General features: G+C 41.2%; 1 protein-coding gene across 1 annotated transcript in view; it reads left to right on the top strand.

The window, feature by feature from the left end:
- Nucleotides 1–19,390, top strand: part of LOC143828876 (uncharacterized) — a 193,367-nt gene that overhangs the window by 99,994 nt on the left and 73,983 nt on the right. The window lies entirely within an intron of this gene.

The raw sequence follows: 19,390 nt of genomic DNA, 5'->3' as shown, positions 1-19,390 counted from the left end.
CCACAAGGGAAAGGAGGGGTACAACAATTTTGATCAATGAACGAAACATGATTGCCTCCTGATGCATTCGCAGCCCCAATTCAAGGCACTGGTGTTGATGTTCAGAGCCCTGCACCATCGGGAACCAACATACCTCAAGGACCACCTACACTTACATGAACCTAGCTGACTGCTATGTTCATCCTTTAAGGCCCAGCTTCAGGTGCTCGTGCTTTCTAAGGTTAAACAGATGGCCACTCAAGAAAGGGCCTTCTCAGGGGCAGCACCAACATTATTTCATGATGGAAGTAGGGTGAGAAAAATTGCAATAAAATTAAATAAGAATGCATAGCAGTAGGGAAATGATGTAATCTACTGCTTCCCCTTATTGGCTTGCCCAAATACTATGGAGAGTGTTTTATGATTTTCTTCTACTCAGGTAGAAAGCATCTTGGCCCAGATTTCTCTAGCTTCCAATCAACAAGTGTAGTCATCTCAAGGAACCACTTAAAGATATCAATAGCTCTTTAGTTAGTGGAAAGAAGATATATTTCTGCCACTAAATGTTGGCTGTCAGTTGGACATGATAATGAATAGCGTTTTGATTATTGCTATTCAATCTACCACAACTGAAAGCCAGACCTTCCAGAGCACCTTGCTACCATGTTAGCTGTTTGAGCTGAGCTGCACAATTTCAGCACAGGATGCATTGCCTGCTGTTTTCCAGACTTGAACTGCTAAAATGTCAGGACTGTGCTGCCTTGTCTGAACTTTACTGCTAATGTAGCAATTAATTCTTCTGTGCGGGTTAGCTGCATATCACTTCCTGCCAGTTGTGCAACAGGTTCTGCTACAGGGAAACCAGGGTTGTTCTAATGTAAAAGATGTCACCTTAGTGACAAACAGTGCATGACCTCAGTCATCTGAATTTTCACAAACTTTAATTGTACACGGAGCAGCCAAAGGCTTCAGTCTGCACTGGAGATCATGCTGGGGCAGGTAGTATTGAACAGTTACCATGCGGCCCATTTTTTCCTTTCAGAATTGCCTTTCTGCCCAGTGGCTTTCTTGGTTTGTGTTGTTCAGTCCTATCAAGTGGATTCAGACAGTATATCTGCCTGAGCACATGCAATATGTGTTCAGGGCTTGGTAGGTGAGCAGACTATTCAAAAGGTGGGGAAGCATCTAACTCCAAATCAGTGAAACACTGTAGTACCTAGACCAGATTCCAGATAGTAGATGACTTATTCTACTAAGTTACAGAGCCAGTATGTCTTTGTGCATCAATCGCAGCCCTTTTAGTTATCCTTTTGCTTCAGGTTGTTCATTTGGCATTCAATACAGGTGAGTCCTTTTCAATAATGGCTTACATCTTCATTCTTCCTGAATATACTGCAGAATATGGGCTGTGCCCCCAAATCTTGAAACTAGATTCACAGTATAAACATGTATCAACAAGCAAAGATTTTAATAAATGGGAAATGCAGCCTCGTCTCACCACTGGCTGCCAGGTTGCACTGGTGGAGGAACAAGGTCACAGAAGAAAGTTACGAGGCTGAAGGGAGGAGATGCTGGGCATGGGTGGTGCATGCTGGCACAGGATGCAGCCCTTCTGATGTGGCCAGCATGTCACAGTGTTGTGGGGGGCTTGGAGGGCTGAGGCATCCATGCCCATATAAGGAGTGATGCCTTGTTGCCCAGCCTTTTTGCTCCCTATGGCCCAGCACAGAAGCTTTCTACCCTTTTTAGACTCTAGGGTTACTATATGGCTGGTAGGGAGTGTCATGCCCCTGGACATGCCTTTTGCCTTGCTCCCACCCTCTGGGTATCATTGCAATCTGCTGACTGTAAGATGCTGGATCTGCCTCATGCTGTGTCGATGCTACTGCTGGAGTTTAATAAAACTGTGGCTTAGGTCATGTCAAATATAGATCTATATTTGTATCCTTACATTCCTTACATTCCTATCTGCCATGCAAATTAACAAAAACAATTTCAATGGGGAAAGGATGTCCTTTGTCACCTCTACTATTTATCCTAGTGGCTGATATTCTATCTATAATGATCACTGGATGATGATGAGTTTAAAATGAAAAACTATGCATACAATATGGTCCTGACAATCATGAACCACCAAAAATCATTATAGCACCTAATGGAACACACTGTAGAATTTGGATCTTTTTCAGACTACAAAATCAACCGAAAGAGAACAAAAATAATGATGAATTTTTAAATCGAGAACAAGAAAAAATATTATAAAGAATACATAGTTTATAGTAGTCACTAATCCCATTAAATATTTGGGAATCAGCATGGCTGGGCAAAAACTGCAATCTTCCAAAATAACTACCAAATGACTTGGAAATTTATAGAAGCAGATCCAGATGAAAAAAAAATGAATAAAAATCTAGTGGTCGGGAAAATCCTTGCAATTAAATGAAAATACTGCCAAAATTAAATTTTCTGTTTCAACTGTTACCCAGACATATAGAAGCAAGAACACTGAAAGAATGGCAGAAACAGATAAACAAATTTATTTGGAATGGAAAGAAAGTGAGTTTTAAATACTATATAATGAGGGGGGAAAAGGAGAATTAGCAGCTCCAAATATAAAACTATACTACCTAGCAGCAGGCCTTGTTTGGATTGCTGAATGGATTAAAGATCCAAGACAACAGTAAAACTTGTATTAACAGAACTAGATGAATACCTACATAATTATTTATGGATCAAAAATCAACTGAAATTATGATAATACAAGATAGATATCATATAACCAAAGATAGACTGTTGAGAATATGGTTTGCATGAGCCCTCCAAATTTTCCACAATAGAGGCCTACTGTAATTGGAGAATTAGAGCACAAAAAATAAAAATGATTTTCTAATGTATGGTATCATGATGATTGCTCAGGGTAAAATCAAGTCATGACATGATATCAAAGATGAAGGAATAAACATTCAGTAGTTGTTATACCTGCAATCAGCTTCAAGACTAAAAACAGGGTGCCAGCTCTGGGTTGGGAAATACCTGGAGACTTTGCGGGATGGAGCCAGGAGTGGGTGGGATTTGAGGTGGAGTGGGATTTGGGGTGTTGTATAATGCCATGAAGTCCACTCTTCAAATGACAATTTCCTCCAAGGGACTAATCTCTTTAATCTGGAGATGACTGGTAATTTCAGGGGATCCCCAGGTCACACCTAAACTAAAGAGGATCATTAACATTGAAGACTAAGCTGAATCACGTTAGACTTTTCTAGAACTCTCTGATGTCTTTTCTAGAACTCTCTCACATGGAAGGAGCTGTGTTCAGAGTTTGTGTGCTGGGCCACCACCAGTTTCTTGTGGCATGCTGGGCCACTGCCATGCCATTCATAAATGAGAAATATGCTTCTTGTGTATGAACGGGGAAAGATTTCCCCCACCGAACATGGTCTGGCTGGTCACAACACAATTCCACCTTTGTGGATATAAAACCAATTCCTCATTTAGCTCCACACAGCTGCAAAGCACTGCAGAGCGATACAGGGTATTTTCTGTCCCTGCTGGAGCACTGTAGGCAGGGGAGGAGCCAGGCATGGAAGGCCCCACCATGGCCACTGAAAGCACCTGTCACAAAAAAAGGTGGAAACATCCACGTTCCCTTGCTGTGGTTTTTCAGATGCCCTAAAGCAGGCCAGGGCCAGGAGGGGGCCAGGTTGGCTCCAACGCCATGAATAAATGGGGATTAGTCTCACTGCCATGCAAGCACCGGCCTGGCCTTTTCCCTCCTGTGCAGAATCAGTCCTAATCAGGCTCTGATTATTAATTTTGTTCCCTTCCACGTAACTCTTTCCCCCAATCTTTTAGTAAACTTTTCTTAGAAGCTAAACACCCATGGCTGTGATATATTATTGCCGTTGTGTAACATTGTTCTGCTGAGTTTTTCCAACACTTGTTCACTGCGCCAGAAAGCAACTGTGATATGCAGAGGAAAAGGTGGAGTTCTTTTCTATAAAAGGAGCAATGCAGCAGAAGGTGAAGAGGTGGAGTAGACATTTTTTCATGTACAAAAATTTTAGACATGGCCCAACTCATTGTTCCTGTTTTAATCCATGTCAGACTTTCTCAGAAAAGACTGCGGAGGATATGTGTGTTGCTTATGGGTATATACTGCATAAATAAATGAGGATATTTTTCTTCAATTCTCAGCATACACTTAGTTCAATAAACTTATTAATCAACCACTAGAAATGAGTTAAGTTGTTGAAACAGTCAAGGCCTTTGTTCTATGTCAAGTTTGTTGGCTTTGCTGACATATAGCTACAAGGCATGACAGATCAAAGTAATTAAATTTCCAATCATTTACCTTTCTGTGTTCAGTGTCAAGTCAGCTAGCCTTCACCCAGTGTACATTGTATTTTAATAATTTTAACATATTATAGCTGTGCCATTTGCTCTGCTGTAGTTAAGAATCTGACAGCTTTTCCATTATATACTTTGTATATGAAGGATTTGTGTTCCCTCCAGACTGGAACACCATACAGAGATGCAGTTCACAAGGACATTTTGTTTGCTGTGAAATGGTTTCAAAACAATCAGGCCAGTTTTTGTCCCAGGAATAAAAAAGAAGAGGATTAATTTATTTTAAAAATAAAGCTCCAGATACAAGGTGGCATCTTTTTATATATATATATATATATATAATGAAATTTAGAGTATTAAAAATGTGGAGATGTTTGTGGTGGAATAAGGTAGCATATAAAAATAAAAGTTTTTTTTTAAAATGTAGACCAGATATGAAACTACATTCCAATGTGGTAATCTCCTTAGTGCTGTCTTTTCTACATCAGAGGATACTCAGAATAAATATCTAACCTTTTGAATTGCAGACACAACAGTGCAATTCTAAACAGAATAATGTACTTCTTTTTCCATGAAATAATTTTATTCAGTTTTAATATACACTCAAAAAGAAAAAGTAAAAAAAAAGATAGAAATAAAGAGACTTCTGATCATATCAATGATAAATATAAATCAAATTTATATCTGTTACATTATGATAGCACATAAATTGAAAGCCACTTTCTCCCATATTCTTCTCCCTTTAGTCAAAACAAAGTTGCATACTTCTAAACCTGTTGAGTTCAATAGATTTAAAAGAGTATAACTCTACTTAGGATAGTTTCTGAGGATTGTCTTGTTCTCCTGTGGTAGATTTGAGTCCAGTTGCACCTTAGAGACCAACAACATTTTGGGACTATAAGCTTTTGAGAGTCAAAGCTTCCTTCACCTAATACATTGGAATGGAAATCCCTGATTCCATCTATCCCAGGCAGAAACTGGGAGGGATAATTCAGAGAAAGGAGTCAGGATGCAAAAGTACAGTGCAAAGTGTAGTCAGCTTAATTAAAGCAGGAGATAAATGCTTAGGGGTAAAATGCTTCTGTAGTGAGATGAGAATCCTATGATCCCATTTAGCCCTTGGTGGGGAGTCAATTGTTCAGAGTTTGTGAATAAACTCTAGTTCAGCAATCTCCTATTTTAATGTCCCCTTGAAATATCTCTGTTTGAGAACTGCAACTCTTGTGTCAGAATGGAATGTCCTGGGAGATCAAAATGTTATCCTACTGCCTATTGAGTGATCTGATTTTTGATATCAGATTTATGTTCATTTATTCTTTTGTGTTTGTCTGATGTGAAGAGTGGAAGGGAGGAAACAAAGGTCATGAGTATGAATGTTGAAAAGTGAATGGTTCATCAATGGCTTTGAAAGCAAGAAGGGAGGACTCTGAGATAGATCGCAGAACAAACAGGAAGTCAGTGTGGGAGTTTAAAGATGCTGTCACAGTGTTAGAAGGATGAGAATAATTTTAGAAGACATGAACAGGCAATGGTGTGAAAACAGAAGACAAGAATGAAGGGAAAATGAAGGAAAATTCTGGAAGAATGTTTCAAGAATGTGTTGGTCTGAAGTAGCACAACAAAACTTGAGTCTAATAGCACCTTTAAAACCAACAAAGATTTATTCAAGGCATAAGCTTTCGAGTGCATGTACTCTTCCTCATACAAAATGGAACAAGGAGTACAAACATAAGGCAATAGTAAATTAGTGGTGAATTAGTAAACTGTGTCATAACATCAAAATTATGATAATTCTTTGCTAAAACAGCTAATCAGTCCTTTTGAGTTGAGATGCAGTTCACAAAAAACATTGGAAAAATAAAAATTTTAAGATTAGTAATTAATGGCAGACACTTCCCCTGGTGTGAAAAGAAATAATTAAAGGAGACTGGTTGCTTGGGACAACCATGCTGTAATAATGTTGCCTTCATTTAGAAGATCATATTACTCCGTAGAAGACATTGTGCCCATGACAGAACTATCCTATTGTGATTATTCTCATTCTGAGACCGAGAGATTGTTCTTGGTATCCTTCTGCTAATATCAAGGAAAATGTTGTTACCTACCAGATATAGGTGAGGGGTAAAACATGTCATAGATAATCCTTCTTCCCCTGGCCCCTATTTAAAGTCAATGAAATGTGCTTTGGGGAGATCTCATGAATGGCTCAGATTTTTGTGGTCTCCAACATGACATTATGTGCTTAGTGCCATCATATTTTCCTTGGTTGTCATTAATTTAGTATAGCGTCTCTTTTCAGTTTCCCAGGGCCTAAACATCATTCTGATGCTGCTTCACATCCAGTTTGAAAGCTATTTTGTTTTGAGCCACTAGAAAATTTAACAAGGAATGACACATTATTACAGCGATGCATTTATTTCATTCTCCAAAAATTCAAAGAGAAGTAGTTTATACAATAAGTGCACTCATGGGCCCACAGGTTGTGACTGACGTGTGCTGTTCCTCGATGCCATAAGTTAAATAAACCTTGAGAAGATCATTCAGTAGAAACAGAAGTTCAATGCTGAGGACTTGTATCTGGCATTCCAAATGTGCTAAGCTTCTCATGTGTTTGTTTTCACAAATTTTTGTTGATTATTTTTAAGGTTTAGTATCCGATTATTGTTATTATTCTTAACAGTGTAAGACTCATTAAGCACCTCTGGCTGGCTGAAACAGTGGGACAGAAATGATTTAATAAAAATAAAATAAAGCATATGTCATTTCAGCTATTGTTGCCAATTAAAAACATTCATACTTTTAAAATTTCAGAATGGAGGGATTTCTGGTAAAATGATACTCCAAAGTTCAGACTACTACTTGAACATAGAAGAAGAAGACAAGTTGGTTTTATACGCCGTTTTTCTCTACCAGGAGGACTCTCAAAGTGGCTTACAATCTCCTTCCCACAACAGACACCCTGTGAGGTAGGTGAGGCTGAAAGAGCCCAGCTTTACACTTTGCGGTCCAATTAAACACAGCTTTATCAGTGCTGTGACAAGCCCAAGGTTACCCAGCTGGCTGCATATGGAGGAGGAGCGGGGAATCAAACCTGGCTTATGTCGCTGCTCTCTGACTCTCTAGAGCAGCAGTCCCCAACCCCCGGTCCGGGGACCGGTGCCGGTCTGTAGATCAGTCGATACCGGGCCATAGCTCTTCCCCGGCTGCTGCCTCGGGGGCTGCCCTGCCACTCTGCCGCCGGCTCACCTTTGGTGCTCTCCAGCGGCCGCCATGGCTGGGGCTCCACCTCGGCATGGCACTGCACAGCTGCTGCTGGCAGCGCCCCCCAGCTGGCAGTGGGAAGTCAGGGGCACCAGCAGGAATCTTTTTCCACCTTGATTCTTCTCTATATGACTGCTTGATAGGCTTGTTATATATATTTATGCTTTTATTATTTTCTTTTCTAATAAAGACTGTTACTATTTTTACAATTTACCAGTGTTGTCTGCCTTGAGTTCCTAAGGGTTTAAATACCTCGTAAGCACAGGCATTCAATCCTTTTAATACTAAGTTACCTCCCTCTCACTCTACTGATTCCCTGTGGCTTAATACACATGTCACAAGACATGTGTAAGTGGGATTTTGGTAACACCATCTTCTTCTGAAAAATCTTCTTCCACTTTTCTACTTGGTTGTTGAGTATCTTCTCTGTCTTCCCATCGGGAAGGTACTGTAACGGCCTGATTTAATTAGGTAGGAGAGTTTTTTTGGTGTTATTCCCTGATTTGCTCTAGTTAGTTTTCTGGCTTCAGCTGCCACATCCCTTTCTGAATCTCAAAGTTCTTCTGGTACTTCATACACAAAGTTCATGTTGTCCTGTTGCACTGCTTCGGCTGCAGTGCTCTTGTTTTCTTCCATCAGTGTGGACTCTTTGAGGTTTAATTTTTCTGTGTTTCTAGGTTTTTAACGCTCATCAATGTAGACTGTATTGCAGCTTTTCACAGTTCCTGAACTGAAGATCCTCTATCCTTTGCATCATAAAGCATATTGTACAAAAATCCCTTGCACAGTTCTCATGTTCATCTTGCTTTGTTTCGCCTTTGAAAAATCAATTCAATTCAATTCAATTCAAACACCTTTATTGGAATAATCAAAGCACAACATCTATATAAAAGACAGCTATAAAAAAGACAGCTATATAAAACAGCTATATAAAAGCAATTCAGATCTCAGACCGCTTGGAGAAAATTTCGTGGAGGAATTTTGCAATGCCTTCGGTTACTTGAGGATTGTGATCCAGTAAAAGAAAGTGCACTGCTGTCGAGGGACTGTAAGTCTCGCACGCCCACATGAGAGGATATATGTACCATTCGCTGAGATGGTTTTGTTGCTCACAGAAGAGGAGGACGTGTTCCACTGACTCAGGTTTCTTTGCAGGACATGAGCAGAGTCTGTCGCCATATGGGATTTTGGCATATCAGCCTTTAGTCACTGTTGTTGGTAGGAGGTTTAGCCTTGCTAGCATTTAAAAAATGCTTCAGGGAAGGCGATTTTAAAGATGTAAAGTACTCCAGAATTTTTGATACATCATCAATAAAAATGAGAATATATTTGTTCTCACTAGAAGTCTCTGGCTTAATTGGATCACATACATCACTATGAATTAACTCTAGAGGGCACTGTGTCTGATTGTGTTCTTGTTGAAGCCAGATCTGGTTCCTTTAGCTCAAATGCACGAAATACAGATCCTTTCACTATTGTGTTAGATTCCCTGGATGCCCTTGGTCAGGTTCTGGCTTTGAAGCTGGGCAATAGCATTATTATCTCTGTGTCCAAGACATCCTTGCCATAACCAGGAACATTTCTTATGATGGCAACATTCATTCAGGTTTGCTTTTTCCATCCATGTGTCTAAAGCAGCCATTTTCAATGGGTTTTTTTGTTGTTGTTACAACTCTTTTAGGAGCTCTTCTCAGGTTCTAGGGCTTCCTGCAGTAGCCTGTACAATGAACTAAAACTTTTAAAATGTGAACTAATCATACTTGATGTACCTTGTCATATATATACATGAGACAGGTTTCTAGAACATTTGACCAAGAGAAACATATACATTCATTCCCCCCCCCCCCAGAATCCATTAATTCAAGTACCCACAAAGGAGTGGATTACATGATTTCTTTTTCTTTCCCTTGAAAATGGTTGAACTTTCTATCAATTAATATTAAAAGTGACAAAAAGGGTATTTCATTAGTTCAGTTACCAGGGTACCCCATAAACCATTTGGGCTCCCCTTATTACGTTTTTCAGTTTGGGCCTCCCTTCAATGGGGCATGACTCCTGATGGCCATACAGCCCCCATTAAGAATGGCTGGTCTAAAGCATACAGTTCCTCCTGCTCTGTCCCAGTTGCAATCAATTCCCCAGCACTGTTCCAGTTGTAAGCCATTCAGCTCTTCGGCCATTTGGAAGTTTGAATTTTACAAATTCTTAAAAATCTCTTCTTAAACACTTAAACTAATCCTCTCTTAAATAATAAAAAGACAAAAATAAGGATCGCTGCAAAAACAGAGTCACAATAACAACTGATGGTGAAGAGATCGAATGTGTTTAAGAATTAATTTTTCTTGGAACACAAATTGATGTGAGTGGGGATTGCAGTATGGAAATAAAACGTCAGATTGCTCTGGGTCACTCAGCAATGATAAGCTTGAATTGAACATGGAAAAGCAAGGATATAAACCTGACTGCCAAATGTAGATTAGTTAGATCTGTCATATTTCCAATAGCCACTTACAGCTGTGAAAGTTGGATGATGAAGAAATCGGGCAAGAGAAGAACCAATTTATTTGAACTCCGGTGTCTGAGAAGGCTCCTGCAGGTTGACTCACAGGAAGGCATTTTGGGAACGAATAAGACATGAGACACACCAGTGTTGGTTATAAACAAGGCCACAGCTTTATTACCTCCTGATGGGAGGGTTGGCGCAGCATGGGAGAGGGAGCCTGACCTAGCAGTCAGTGGACTGCACCAAAACTCACAGAGTCCAGAGGCTCCCAGGGAACCCGCATCATTCCCAGCCAGGAGGACAGAACCCCTTGCCTATTGAAGTCCACCCTAAGGGAAGCCAACAGTGTGGGAGAGTCAATGGGTCCTAACCTCAGTTAGTTACCCCCAGGCCACCTGGCAAACGAGCCCCTGGCCTCCCAGCCAGGTAAGCTGTGCTCATTTACATGCCACCCTTTATGGAGGCCCCGGACCCCAGGGAGTCCGCTTGCACACCAAACTCCCTGCCCACAGGCTGCGTGCTATGCAAACCTACAGCTGTGATTAAATATTAACCATGAAACATCTACCTCAAACACTAGAACAAGGCTGTTTCCACATCAACATGGGGTGGATGGGAGGGAAGCTGCTTAATGGTATCCTGGGTGAAGTGGCTACAACTCACTCATGTGGCACCTATACAGACCCACTTCAGTGCTGCACATGTGTGCATGCACAGTTCATGCTATGAATGGGCTGCTGGGGTGGTTGTGTTTGCCACCAGCGAGCCCTCTGCAGCATCAACCAGCAGCCACAGTGAGTTTTGGCCATGCATTCCATGGACAGCAAAAGTCACAAACAAGGAAATACTACAGCGCAAAAAGCCTCATATATCACTGGTAGGCAATATCATGAAACTCTGGCTCACTTACTTTGGCTATTTCATGCAATTCAATTCAATGGATAAAGCAATTATGCTACAATTGGTCAGTGGAACAAGGAAACCAGGCCAACAAAGGGTGTGGTGGTTGGACACATTCAGGATGGACACCAGCCAAAACATTTCATGGCTGAGGGAGGTGGTGCAGAATTGGGGATCATGGCAGCAGCTGTGCCATGTGATTGCTAAGAGTCAGACTTGACTGAATGACTGGCAACAACAACAACCAATCTCTTCTACAATCATACACACTCTCCAAATACTGTGTCATATATGGTTGCACCTTAGGTTAATATATAGAAATTTTTAAAATTCTCCTTTCACTGTACAGTCCTTTTGGTTTCCACATGTGTCACAAATCACCTTGCTTTTGTTACTTCATTTGAAGTTACTTCTTCAATATTTGTTTCAGTATTATTATTGTTTTAAAGTTTTAATGGAGATTTAATGGGGATGTTAAGACACTGTAACCCGCTACGAGCTGTAAGGGAGTGGCGGGAAACAAACCAAACAATAATAATAATAATAATAATAATAATAATAATAATAATAATAATAATAATAATAATAATAATAATAATAATAATATTGCAGTCCCCAAACGTTTTATGCCTATATGCCTTTTCAAGTTGGTTGATTAGACACAGTTTGCTTTTTGCATCAATTTGAGACACAGTATTTTCATAAGCTTTTGGCAAACTCATTACAATTAACACAATGAGATCCTGATCTGAAACTTCTTTCCCAGCACTTCTGAGGTGTTCAATTTGACTAAGCGCTTTAAACTAGGCTAGTTTAAAAGGACTGCTCAAAACATTGGAAAAAAAATACCTGAGAGGTGGGAGCCATGTGTTCCCACTGCTTAACTGTGTTTTGCAGCTTTGTTGCTCTTGCATCTCCCCCCCCCCCCCATTTTCCCCTCTCAGGTCTATTAGACCCCACACACACACACCAAAAAATATCAGGATTTCTGAAAAATTCAAGATCTGAATACTTTGCTGATACTGGGATCTGGGATATGAACTGGAAAAATAATAGTGCAGCTACTGGATTGTCTAAGTAGGATATGGGATACATGGTTATCCATCCCATACTGCAGTGACCTTGGCCCATCATTTTCAGCCTAACTGACCTGAGTTCCTTGATGGGAAGTCAGGATAATAATGTACCTGGTATATTTGTTGTTGTTATGTGCGAAGTCGTGTCCGACCCATCGCGACCCCATAGACAATGATCCTCCAGGCCTTCCTGTCCTCTACCATTCCCCGGAGTCCATTTAATTTTGCAACCTGGTATATAGATATTATCTAAACAGCACACAATGATGTAATCATCCTCACATTACAATGCTAGTTCCAGCACAATGATGCAAATCACTATGTAAAGATATAATTAATGAAGAAGAAAAACTGGTTTTCATATTCTGCTTCATACTTCCTGAAGAAGTCTCAAAGTGGCTTACAATCACCTTCCCTTCCTCTCCCCACAACAGACACGCTGTGAGGTAGAAGGGGCTGAGAGAGCTCTATGAAAACAACTCTCAGAGAATTGTGTCTAGCCCAAGATATCCCAGCTGGCTGCATCTGGAGGAGCAGGGAATCAAACCCAGCTCACCAGATTAGAAGCTGGCGCTCTTAACCACTACATCAAGCTGGCTCTTATTATACCCAATTTCTGGTTCCTGCAAAAGGGACATAGACAGTATACCAGATATATGCTGAATGACCCTGGACATCTCATCATCAATAAACTTCCAAGATAACCTTCACACTGTGTTGACCTGCTCTTTCAGAGACAGTTTAAGGGAACTGTCCCAGATGGGGTGATTTTACATTTCTCGTATCTTTGGTTTCCCAGCTCAGTTTCATTGGTTTGATTTGAACCACAAATCCATATTTTCAAAAGACACTGTTTCTATGTGCCAGATTCTTGCTGTAAAATCTATGCTTTTTTCCACCATTATTTCTGTGCTAATAAATAAGCATTATATATTAAGTAACACATATAAATCTTGGATAATATATGTACAAATACTATATAAATAGTATAGAAAACACATAAACATCATGTACAAGTGGAGCAACAAAACCAGCCCACAATGCCAATAATATATACTCATATAAAAAAAATAGAGAACATTCCTTCATTCCAACTCCCAAAACACAGAAATTAAACTTTAGCCATGAATCCAAACTGGTAAATGTTCGCACTTGGCTTCCATTAATGAAAAAGCAAACCATTGTTTCAAGAAAATAAGGACAGCTACATGACTCACCAGGGTAAGGCCTCTCAGGGTGCTAAGCAGCAGGCATCTTCTCAGGCATCACCTTCAAAGGTGGCATGGCCTGCTTTACAAGCAACCAGTCATATTATTGTTCTGCAAAGGATTGAATAGGCCATCGCTCAGCCCTTGGGGTGTTTTGACCAGCAGGGTTCTGGCCCAGCATCGTTGGAGCTTGCTTTGGCTCCCCATCCTTGAGGGAGGAGATGACAGCACTCGCCTGAGAAAACTAAGCATCTCAAAAGATAGTACTCCACAGAGGCCTCCCCTTACTAGAAAGAGTTGCAACAAGAGTCATACGTTTAGGAAGGCCATGAAAGTTTGCAACCCACCCAGCACCAACTGCTCATCATGTCAGACACCCTTAGAGGAAGATTCTGCTCATGCATCAGGCAATTACCAGGTAGCAGGGCCTATATTCCAGACCTAGTAACAAGGGCCCTTAAACACAAGGGCATGGAGCAACCCCAACCAGGTACCATTTAGGGTGCAGATCAGCCCCAAGGAGAGCAAGTCCCACCCAGATATAGCAATGGTGCGAATCCCCCAGGCATACATCTCCCCTGCAAAATCCAGGAGCAGAATTGGCTATTATGGTGATGTTTTTACTTTACTAAAGCTGGAAGGGGTGGCCAGCAATTTAGGTCTCAGCCCTGATAGAAAGGGCAGCCCTAAGCACTTCAAAGTGGCTAGTAGGATACATAGTCTTAATTAATATGGTGCAGTCTGCACATCTAGAATACGATTGACATTAATCCATTCACCAAGTGAACATCATTGCTGCCCAGGTTCAGGTGGGAGATGCTGCTGCCATTGAATATGATGGGGAATTAACCAGGTGGAACCTCTTGGATGGCCAACTTTGGTTCCTTATCATGAGCCCACATACTAGGGCTTGGAGCAATCCAGCCAGGTTCAGTTCCAGGAGGGATGCAATTTGACATGTATGTTGGGAGTATAACTCAAACTGTTGGCAGGGCTGGTGTAAAGTTGAGCATAACTATGATGCTTGCTTCAGCCCACATCCTAGGCTACCCTGCCTGCCTCATGGGTCCTCACAGCAACCCTTTTGCAGCACCTGGTTTTCCAGCTCCAGTATCAAAAAGGAGGGAGGATCAGAGGCTTATGCCTCTGGCAAAGCCAAATGATTCCTCTGGTGACCCTGTTTTCTATATGCACCTGGCCAAGACCCCTGCTCGCCTCCATGTCTTTTTGTCCCATGTTGCCAACGATTCACATAAGGGTGCTATGCAATTCCTGCGGGAGGGTTTTAGCCAAGGTTTTCACATCCCTTTCATGAGTCCCCACATTCCCATGGACTGCAGAAATCTTGAGTACTCCAGGGAACTGTGTGAGATAGTTGTACAGAAAATTGCCAATGAATATGCAGCCAGTAGGATGGAAAGCTGTGTCAACTCCCCCTCCCCCAACAAACCTTAGGATCTCCCCCCAGGTGAGATCCTGTGTAATTCAGGTTGATTCACCAACTCTCCTACCATAGAAGGTGCTATATAAATGACTGTATTGTCCCTAAACTTTGTTTGGTCAGGTATACTCCTTTAGATCAAGTAGGGCCAACAGTGCAGTCTTATGGAACAGGTGCTCCCACGGCAAAAATTGACATAGAGTCTGCATTTCACCCATGGACAGTTTATATGCGGACGTGATGGTAAACACTAAAGCAGTAAGGTACCAAGTGCTAAAGTACTAACAATAAATAAGTGGAGGGTTAAAATTCCCCACTAAGAGAGAGATTTTGAACTAGGAGTATCTCCAAGCACTTGAAATCAGATGTGAGGATTTCCTTGGACTCATGGGAAAGAAATCTTGCTTCCGACTCCTCAGAAGTCAGAGGGAAACTGATACATCTAGGAAGGAAAATTGGGATTACTAGCAGAAGGGTACCTGCCTTCTAGAAACCAGCGGAGTTCAGGGGGACTAATAGGGGAAAACAAACAAATGTGTTTTGGGTAAACACAGTGACAGAAACCTCTCAGAGTAAAGAAAGCACAGATACTGAGAAAGAACATTAAAAACTATCCAAAGCCTGCAACAAAGACTTCAGTGATATGTCAAAACTTCCTCAAATCAAGTTCAAACCCTCTATGTAAAATAATCGTTTGTTTGCTGGTTGATAATGAAAGTCCCAGTGCCATTCTGACAAGGGTTTTAAGAAAAGAGGACTCTATACGTTCCCGAAAAGTTCCCGGGCTGAATCAAGCCATAAAATTTGCCATTGACAGGATGAAACAGTCAGCTTTATTATTAGTTACGGCGAAGAAACCATGCTATAAGGGCAGCTCAGTCTGTGAGAGAAAAACGATTTTATTTTGGATTGAAAGTTTGCCTCAGAGTGGGAGAGTGTGTGGGAGTCCATCATATGGGAGTGGTGCTTTGTGGGATTGAAATTCAACAGCCGACAGTACGTGGACTGGGCAATACCCATGGCTGTTCAGTGACATGTGCCGCCTTTGAAACATTCAGAACATTTATTGAATGGCTTGTCAAAGGCCCACGTGGCATCCATTATCCCAATGACTTTCTGATTGCAGGCCCTGCTGCTACCTCAGCTTGCGTTGATCGCTTTGCCACTCGCTCAGGAAAAGACTGACCCCCCTCTCCCCCCCACGCACACACTGCTAACATACAAAGAGATCCAACTTGATTTGGTTCCAAAAGATAAGCTTAGTTTCTGTTCACGTTGGTAAATGAGAGCTGAAATGTACTTCCTGGACTACCTTAATTTTACTGCAGATAAATTTTCCATAGGCGGGCTGGGGGGTAGGGTTTATCAGGTGGCAAGCGGGTTGCCTGACTGAGGATATACCCCCATGCTGGACCAATTCTCCAGCTGTGTGATCAATAAAACTGTGGCCTTTTTATTGTCCAAACTACTGAATGGTTTGTTTTATCCATTCCTTTCCCTCTGTGCAAGTTCAGAGTATGAAAAACAATTGTGCAGAGTTACCAGTATAAGATTGCCTCAGTTTTCCCTACCTTAAACACACCCCACCTACATCCTCCTTTTCATGTTTCATTCAATGTTGTAACTGAATGTTAAATGTAAGAGAACAACTCCCCCCCCTTGGGGAAAAAAAAGAAATGTAACAGGCATATTTTATATTATCAAAGAACCAGTTCAGTACAACAGCCAACAGTTTGCAGGTCTCTTAGGACATGGCTAAATCCAGAAATCAAACTTGTGTAGCCAGAATTCTTTCACAGTATGGAAACAATTTTAAAAAGAAGAAGAAACATGCTCCTAACACAAATTTGTATGGGCCACAGAAACCAGTCTCCAAAATTGTCCCTTCTGGGATTCTTACTCGGCCTAACTGCATTTGGAAAGTGATCCAATTTGCTCCTTACATCTAGTGTATGCTTACTGGAGGAAGAATATGGGCTGAGATAAATTCCGCACTCACATTTGCACTTTGGCCTTATTAGGTGTTACTCATGGCTGTATATGAAATAGGTACTAAAATGCAACTCATACCATGGAATTGCAGATGATTTTTCACAGCTACACATCTTATACATTGTGAAGGTAGAATATGGTATCCATGAAGACAGCAGATATATCAAAACGGTGAGGCAAGATACTCATTTTTGGTGGACTGGGGGAATAAAACCAGATCCATACTATGCAATTGACTATTGAGGAGTTACTATTATAACAATATAGTTCAATCCACACTATATGTTGGGGTTCTAATACTGGGTTCATATTAACAATTTAGAATCATAGAATCATAGAGTTGGAAGGGGGCATACAGGCCATCTAGTCCAACCCCCTGCTCAACACAGGATCAGCCCAAAGCATCCTAAAGCATCCAAGAAAAGTATGTATCCAACCTTTGCTTAGACTTCAGTCCAAAATTTTATATAGGAATATGAGGATGTTAAAATAGGGTAATGCTGTGGACATAATTTACCTTGATTTTACAGAGGCTTTTGATAAGGTTCCACATGAAATGTTTATTGACAAGTTGGTAAAATACAGTATGAATCTTGTTAACGTTAGGTGGATTGAGAACTGGTTGACAGATCACACCCAAAGGGTGCTTGTAAATAGTTCATCATCTTCTTGGAGAGGAGTGATTGGTGGAGTGCCTCAGGGATCTGTCCTGGGCGCTGTGTTATACAACATATTTATAAATGTTTTGGATGAAAGAATAGAGGGAGTGCTTATTAAATTTTCAGATGACACTAAAATGGAAAGTTGGAGCTCTTTCACCAGGCTTTTGGTTGAGGCCAGGATGGAGACCAAGATTGGGTCTTATTGTTTTATGTCAATAAAGGTTTATTGTTGTTGTTGTTGTTGTTGTATATTTTAACTATATTTTACATGTCAAACATGTAAAAACATTTTGCATGTGTGGAAATATGTATTTATAGTAGGGTAAATTTGCAGGATAGGGTTGGGGTTAGAGTTAGGGTTAGAGTTAGGATGAACGTTAGGATTAGCGTTAAATTTCAGGTAAGGAATGTGAAATGGTTAGAAGGGGATTGGAAGCAGAATTAAGCTGGGCTGCTCGATCATTGGTGCCCGAGCCACTGCTGCCGCGTTGGGTGATCCGCTGCCTTGGATAACAGCTTGGGCAGTGCAGAGGCAGCTTGGGCAGCTTGGCAGCAGAGTGCCAACTTAAAAAGTGCTTGGGGAGGGAGAGGAAGGGCAGGAGTCTAAGGCGAGTGGGAAAGGGACAGGCTGAGTGGCAGGCAGGCGGACCAGCGGGAAGGGAGAGAAGAAGAGCAAAAGGGACAGGGTAATGACACATGATAGGAGGAAGGGAAGGGGGCACTTGGGCAGTGAGATGGTACCAGTGACTTGGGTGGTGGAGGTTACTTAGGACCACTAGAGAGAACCTTAATGCCAGTTGAACTGCTAAAGGGGTGGGAATCTGCCTCCGTCACTGGGCAGAAAATGGAGAGGAGAGGGCGGGAAAATGCTCAAGAGACTATCACACATTTCCCCCTCCATACAGTCTTTTTCCTGGTTGATCACTGGTTGCTCACCAGGGTGGTGAGCCACTTTCCTGGATTTACTACACTACACATTTAAAATGGTGAAATCATGAGCCCCCCCTGGAAACCTTCAGGATGTTGGTGACAATCATGTGAAGAGGGCTGAACATGCTGCCAACATGCGTAGGTTGTCCAGTTACATTTTGCATGTGCAGAAATGGACGGTATTTCTCCATAGACATCTCTAGCATATGCCTTTTTCACTCCCACCCATGGTCTCTTTCTTTATCTCACTTTCCTTTTCTGCTGAGTCCCCTTTTGTGCAATCAGCAGTATTTTTCTCTTCATCCCTAGGGACTAATATGCCTGAACCAGATGCTTCTCAGCTCCTGTTGTCACTTCCCCTCCCCATCCACGTTCAATTTTAAAACTTCTCTGCTACATTTATAGGTTGCAAACCAGCAGTCTGGTTTCATCCTGGTTCAAGTGGAACTTATCCCTTTTGTACATGCCTGGTTTGTCCCAAAATGTCCCCTAGTACCTAATAAATCTAAATCTTTCCTATCTGTGTTATCAATTAATCCATGCACTGAAACTCCCCAGCTGTGCCTGTCTGTCTGATTAGCCATATGTGTGGAATCAGTAGCATTTCAGAGCAAGCTATCTTGTAGGTCCTGATTTTGAGCCTCTGACCTAGAAACCTAAATTTGGCTTCTAGTACCTTGTGTCTACATGTCTCCATATCATTGCTGCCAACATGTAGCAACATAAAGCAACTTAATGCAATTTTGATCAATGAATTTGCAAAGAGATATACAAAAATATATGATTTAATTTAGTTTCTCTTGGAAATTTTATCAGAACTAAAACATTGTGTTTTGTCATGAACACATGTGGGGAGAGATAGTTGGGACAAAAATTTCATTTTCTAATAGAAACAGAAACTGAGAAGTAATTTTAATGCATCTGTTTGTATTATTTCATTATCATTTAGATTTATTGGCTACCCCTCCCTGGCAACAAGCCTGGGGAGGCTAACATCAATAAAAACATAAACCAAGTAGGTATAAAACACTTGTAAACAGCAATTTATTTAAAACTACGAACCCAATAGAGTGTTCCTGTTCTTGCCATAT

This window comes from Paroedura picta, chromosome 2 (assembly GCF_049243985.1).
Source record: "Paroedura picta isolate Pp20150507F chromosome 2, Ppicta_v3.0, whole genome shotgun sequence".
NCBI classification, from domain to species: Eukaryota; Metazoa; Chordata; class Lepidosauria; order Squamata; family Gekkonidae; genus Paroedura; species Paroedura picta.
The sequence above is the reverse complement of the archived record's forward strand: the minus strand, read 5'-3'. Positions and strand labels throughout refer to the sequence as shown.